Below are 7,013 nucleotides of genomic sequence, written 5' to 3'. Positions count from 1 at the left end.
GTATTTCCCTAGCTTTTATTAACAGTATTTCCCTAGCTTTTATTAACAGTATTTCCCTAGCTTTTATTAACAGTATTTCCCTAGCTTTTATTAACAGTATTTCCCTAGCTTTTTTATCAAGAGTATTTTAATCTCGTTATTTTATTCCACAAATCCTCTGTCGTCATAATTAGCTGTGTAAAAACTCTTAATTGTTCATTCATCCTCTGTCCTGGCATTTGTGTACTGACAGCCCAGGTATTAGACTTATTTGTCTTTTGGTCCCTGTGACCTAATTACAATTGTTCTTCTCCCTCCCTACCTCTACATAAACGTATGTCCTTCTGATGGTAGCTTTTTGACAAGGTCACTGTTTTGTGCCATTTTCTGTTTACTCACCTTTGCATCCTTTACCCTACCTAAGAGGCTCCAACTTGATGAATGAACACTCAAGGATACTTCTTCCCTTCAACACATCAACTCACTGTTTGGGGACGCCAGAGTCCATCTGTCCATACCATCTGTGCACAGTACCTGCTATGTGTACAATCTGCTAGTCTTTTGCAGAAATACTTCACATTTTAGGGCTCACTTATTTGGACTTCTCAACCATTAGTCATGAAAACAAAATACAATGTCCTATCTGCATCATAGCAGGAGCCAAGTTCTCTTCTAAAAAGGCTTTGGTTGTGTTTTGAGACATCCCCAGAAAATAAGTTGCTGACACCTGAGCGCAGGACTGACATTGATAATGGAGCCAGGGTTTTCTTCCCTGCTTGGTGACCTGTTACCAGGCACTGTGCCATGAATTGGCAAGACTTGCTTTTGCTTGCCCTCCCTCCTCCTCTGCTGCCTCAGCTAATTTAAATCTAAGCTATTCCAGGCAGGGACTTTGCTTTCAAACATGCTCAGTGTCACATGTGTTCTGTAAACTATAAACAATAATTTCCTCTGACTCACTCTGTCATTGGCTGATGACTGTCCACAGGTAATTTGTTACAAAAATCTCAGCTGCAGTAGTTCCCTTCTACTACTGCTCTGTCAATGTCTTGGCGATAACGAGTCAGCTAGGCAAGGGACTGAGAAAGTTGCTAGAAATATCACCATCTCATCCAGGAAATATAGTGGCAAGTGAGGACTGTTACTTATAGCTGTGACTTGGAACATTCAATGGAATTCTTCGCCCAATAGAAAGCTAGGAAAAATGAAAATGCAAACTATATGAATTCAAGTGATCATTTCTCCTTGAAGGCTGGAGCATAGGCTGTAGCTGGCAGGCTCTGACCTGTCAAGGCCTTATTTTTAGGTAAGAATTTAGAAAATCATGGGAAAAGTAGCTGACTACTGTTTTCAAATGTGCAATTTAAAATGCCAGTTGAAATGCCTGGCTGAGCCTGAGCTCACTTGGAGTTTTAATGATGTTTTAATGAATTGATTGCAGCCATTAATTGCTCTGTACACAACCAAACAGCAAAGCAATTACTATTTTTTTAATCTGTACACCTGCTCTTGTTTTGGTGTGGTCTTGTGTGTTTGTGTCCACCCTTGCTCAGTCTCTATAACTTAAACATTTTTTCTTTTTTAGTTTGTTTTTACCTGCCCGTAAACCTCATGCCCATGATGCACGTGTCCACTGTCAGTATGGAAACAAGCAGGTGGTTTGCCTGCCTGACAGCAAACCTTGTGCAGTTGCAGCACAGCAAGAGTTGCTACAGGAGCCACAGGGCCTGCTGACGGAGCCTAAAATCTCTTCATCCTTCATCTTCCATGTTCCTTCACCAGCTTCAGGACACAGAAGGGGTGCCCATATAAATAGAGACTGTCATTGCCTAAATGCACACAGAGGGCATATGCATAGCCATATATGCCAATGCTAGTTACAAACACCTCAAAAAACACAGGTGCGTGTACCTGTGTGATGACCCACCAAATGCATAACAGGTAGGCACTGCAAAGTCACCTTCATCCAGCACTTGTAGCACTGCAAGGTGCCTGCTCGTTTCAGGTTTAGAGGGGCTCAGTCCAGCAGGGAATGAAGTTGTTGGAGCATTTGTGGGGGTTTTTTGGCAGGGGGACATAGTGGCGGTGTTCTTCCTGGGCAGTCTGAGGCTCTACACAGGGTAAATGTGTCTAGAGAAACACGTGCGGGGTGAGGGACACCAGTCTGTGCCTCAGATCTCCTGTAGCTGGCACAGGGTGGAAACTGACTGGTGAACAAGGGCCATGATGTCGATGCTCCTATGGGTTTTTTGTCCTGTTTTTGTCCTAGGTGTCAGCTGTGTAAAATGGTTTCCACAAGCTTTGTGGCTATTGGGCTTATTCTCTTGGGCCTTCTTTTGTGTAAAGCATGCTCGCTTCACCGCAGTGGATACTGGAAATGTGATGCCTCTTAGAAGAAGAAAAGGGTTTTGATGAGAATTTTCCTTTGATGTGAAATGTTAATTGGCAATCTATGCCTGCTTCTTTCCTATTGCTTTTGGGTATTCTTCTCTTCCCCCCCCCCCTTCTTTCTAATTTTGGTTTCTTCCCTTTTTTTTGGTCTGACTTCACACCTTTTTTTTTTTCCTCAAATGGAAGACAAGGCACTGATTCCTTTTCAAATGCTATTTCAAAGCTCTTTATGTTCCTGTATTTCTACAGCTTTTCTATCAAAGCAAGCCTATTTGCAGCAAAGCAAAAGCTGACGGTCTCTTGGCTTTCCCTTTTTCCCTTCATAAGCGACAGGGCCCATCTGTACATGCTGTCCTTTCCCTGGCTGACAGCAGAATGGCAATGGGCTGCACCGTTAGAGGATGGAGACAGACTTGCAGGAGCGCAAGCAACTCCAATGTATTTGATAGCAATGCAAGGGGGAAAAATGGCTCAAGGTGGAAGTTTCCTTGTTTCAGCAAGCTATTTTGAGGAGGCTAGAGGAGAACTGAGCTAGGTACAAGAGATCTTCTAAATTTTCACTGCGTAACAGCTGCTTCTCTGCAGTGCGTGCCAAAGATAATTTATCAGAGATTGATAACAAGGGCAGATGTTGTGTAACTGCATCCAGGAAATAAACACCAGCCTCCTGCCAGTGCTGTGTATATCCAGTGTGTTACCTGGAACTGGAAACAGACTTAATTCGTGTTAAAAGATTGAGCAAAGTCCTCTGAATCGCTTTGAAAGAGAACCTGGCAGGTAATTTCAGTTCTTCCAGTATTTTTAAGAGTGCAGCAACAAAGCAAAGAGCAATGGGAGAGTATGAAGCTCCCCCACACAGCGACATGGGGTAGGGCAAGCAGCTCTAGAAATGCAAAATGTCAACGAGGGGCACGAAGATGATCTTGAGAGCAATGCGGTAGCTTTACAAACACAGAAACTACCTAAGAAGATCACCTACCAAAGGTAAGTTTGTGAGAAACCAGAGGCCTACCAAGACTGCAAATTATTAACTCGACCTTTTGTAATAAGGTTGAGTCATATGAATGTGAACATAACAGACGTGGCTTGACTGAACAACTTGGGGTGGTATAACTGGTAGCTTAATCCTAAAGCAGAGCAAATTCACGGAAGTTGAGGACCTGTCAATCTTCAAAGATTACCTACAGGTCCGTGTTTCCAAAGGCACGATATAAAGCACAAAATCATGCCTATTTTGGAAAAACAATAGTGGCTTGGGTGGGAGCAACTTCACCACCAAATTGCTGAGCAGAAATCAGGTAAAGTGAAAGAAATAGGCCAGAAGTTGCTGGAAGTATGGTTACAAAAATGCTGTTGCTTTTAACCAGATAGGGAACATTCATGAAAATATGTATCCAGGAAGGTAATAATGATAGAAATAGTCAAAGACTGCCTCTGAGGAAAGGCAAAACATGATACAAACATTGCTCAAGCAATGTGATAGTTTCAAAGGTAATTCCTGAAGGACTTCCCAAAAACAGCCAGGAAAGGCTTCCTCCCTCAGCTGTTCACCTAGAATTACTATCTGAAAACCTAAAAACATATAGTGACCAAGGAGCTAATTTCTCCACATGTGAAACTCCGTATTAAAGCTCTCTCTGTCACTGTATCAAACATGAGCTTAGAGATGGTAACTGCAAGCTGCAGCAGCTGTGAATTTCCTAGACAGGTAGGGAGCAAGGGCAGGTGAAACCATGTTGATCTTCACCTTACTGTTCTCAAGAAAAAAAAAAAAGTATTGCAATACCCAGATGCACTGCAGGTTTGTTAAACAAGGGGCCAGTGGGATTTCTTAGGTCTGCGAGACTCTTCTCTTTCTCTCAATATCCAGTTTCCCAGCGAGAGGTAGGTGCCACCCCACAGTAAGCACAGCACTGCTGTCTTCTCCTCTTCCATCCCCCTGAAGCGTAGGATTCCCTGTCGAAGCACAACTTTGCTCCCTCCGGATGGCTGATCCTTGCTTTATGCATGCAGCAGTTCAGCTCTTCCCTAGTACATCGGGGAAAGGGGGCAGCTGCCACCAGGATGGAGAAAGGAGTTATGGCATCCAAGTTCACTGGCAAAGGAGGAAAGGCTCTACCGCAGCGCTAAGAAGTGGAAGGTTGCAGGAGGAAGGCATGTGAAGCCAAAGCAACTCCAGAAAAGACTGACATGCGTCACATCTTGAAATACTGTTATTGTAAGAATGGCTCTACAGACCAATTTTAGGATTAAGACCTTCAAAATACAAAGACTAAGCTTAAAGTCTAGAGCATGTCTGCAATTGGAAAAACAATCGCTTTTTATTAGGAATCAAAACATCCTCTTACCCAGCATTCAAGGTAAAGTAGTGGAGAAAATAATACTTACTACACCTGAGAAGAAGGAGATTTTGGTGCAACTACATTTTCAAACTCACAAGTGTGTCGCTTCTACTTGTAGAATGCATTTTCCTGTACGTGTTCAATCATGGTGGCCTGGTAGTAGGTTCCCAGGGGCTGGGTGCAATACGGCTGGATAGGCAGCGAGGCAATGTGGTATTGTACAGCCTCTCATGGTTTTTGGGTCAAGCACAAACACATACTTCATGTCTCTGTGGCTTCATCCAGTCAGACAACTGTTGTTATGGATAATGTCACATGCACTGCCTTGTAATGTGAACTTCCATTGTAATCATCTGCTTAAATATAATTTTTGAGGCGATAAGAAAAGTTGAGAATGGGTGCTCTTATGTCGAGAGATAAAGTGGATGTCCCTGTGCAAAAAGCCTGCGTTCACTTCTTATAGATACTTTAAATTTTTAGCACTTGAGCCTTCCAATGCAAAGGACATCCATCGCCTGTTCCCTCCTGTGCCCATTCCTGCCTGCTTTCAGCAGTACTTGCTTCAGTGCGATTTCCATGCCACCTAGGGAGAGGAAAGCCACTCAGCCTTCTCCTCCAACCCACAATCCACAGCATCCCTAGGAATATTTAGCAAGCTAAAGGAGTCTCTTAAGTCCAAGTGTGAACAGAAAATTGTTCCAGTGTGAAGTCTGATATAAGTAGGCGTACCAAATGAAAAGAAACACAGATACTAAATGAAATTCAAGATCATCTTGGTCCCAAGTTTAATTTATGCCTTTTTAAGTTAGATGGTCGAGATTTCCTTTTACTACCAGGTTGTCATTATTTTTATTTCAATAGATCTATTGCTAAATATGCAAAATATCAGTACAGTTATTTCTTCAGCGTAAAATTAAAAAATTGATTGTTACCAGATAATGGTTCACAATTTATGAAGGGTTAATTTTGGATATTGTTTTACTTTTTTTTTTTTAAACACCTATGGCAAACATATTAAACAGTTAAATAAGCTTGAAGAACAGTGTGAAGACAAAAATCTGATTTAAACAGTGCTTTCAGCATTCTTGTTTCCAGTGTGTTCATCCCAAAACAGCTACAGAAGCCCTGGGAAACTAGCCTGGTGGCTGGGCTATGTGTATGTCACCTGCTTTTGTACCATACAATCAGCCACCAACACCTACTCCGCTTCCAGCAGGCAGCCTTGGTTCGACCTGAGCCTGGGCTGGCTACAAACACCACCTGCGTGTGTGCTGGCAACCTTGAGGAGTGATTCTGCAGAAGCCCCTGGGCCATCAGCCCTGCCCAAGTTCATGGCGATAAGGGCACCTGGAGTAGCTGGAGGCTGTGAGAATGCTAGGATCTGTTCCTGCTGCAAGCAAACACCTCCTGGATGATACGCTGAATACGGCAGCATCAGAAATCTCTTTCTAGGAATACCCACAAGATCAGCCTGACAGCTCTCTGGCAGACAGGGTACCTAGACAGGGTATTCTGGCCTGGGTAGCACTCTGGGAGCTGTTTTGCCCTGCAATACAAGGACAACTCTATGATCTCTGCCCAGCATGATGACCAGTACACAAGCTGTTGTCCAGCTACAGGGGGCCTGTTTTTTTGTTTGGGGAAGCACAGCCCGGCAGACAACTGGGTGTGATATGTATTTCAGTCACACTACTTTAGTCACCACCATATACAGGCCATCATTGCTTTCCTCTTTCCCCAAGTACCCTCTATGGACAACTGTCAGGGACAGATAGTATGTTAGATAGATCCTTTTCTGATCAAGCACAGCAGCTCTTATGTTGCTATTAGCTATTCTTCTCCAAGAGATAAGGGATCAAGAAAGTTGGCTGACAGGAACCACCCGTCTAGGCTGCCATTATTCTAAACCCTGGAGCTTCACTGGAATCCCAGAATTACTAACATGGCTCTAACCTCTTGTAACTATTAATGCTCATTTCTTAAGAGGGCTGTTGGATGCCACACCTATGCTTGCTACAAAAAAAAGGGGGAAAGCTGGAAAAGAAAGCACGTTAATTTGGAAGGACAGAAGGAAAAAGTTGTATTCCCTGGCCACGGAAGTTACTCTTTCACTGCTTTTTTCTAAATGCAGTAGGACAGGCTGGATGGAAATCACATCAAGAAGTCTCTGGCTTTATCACAGTGTAACCTATAGATCCTGGTCTCCCTCCCCCCGCCCCCTTCCCAATGCGCAGCCAACAGAACCAGAAAATCCAGCAGGTAAATGGTCAGGCACAATACAAGTGACTCCAGAGGCTGCAA

The sequence above is a fragment of the Ciconia boyciana genome, chromosome 2 (assembly GCF_034638445.1).
Source record: "Ciconia boyciana chromosome 2, ASM3463844v1, whole genome shotgun sequence".
NCBI lineage: Eukaryota > Metazoa > Chordata > Aves > Ciconiiformes > Ciconiidae > Ciconia > Ciconia boyciana.
This window is presented reverse-complemented; position numbering follows the sequence as displayed.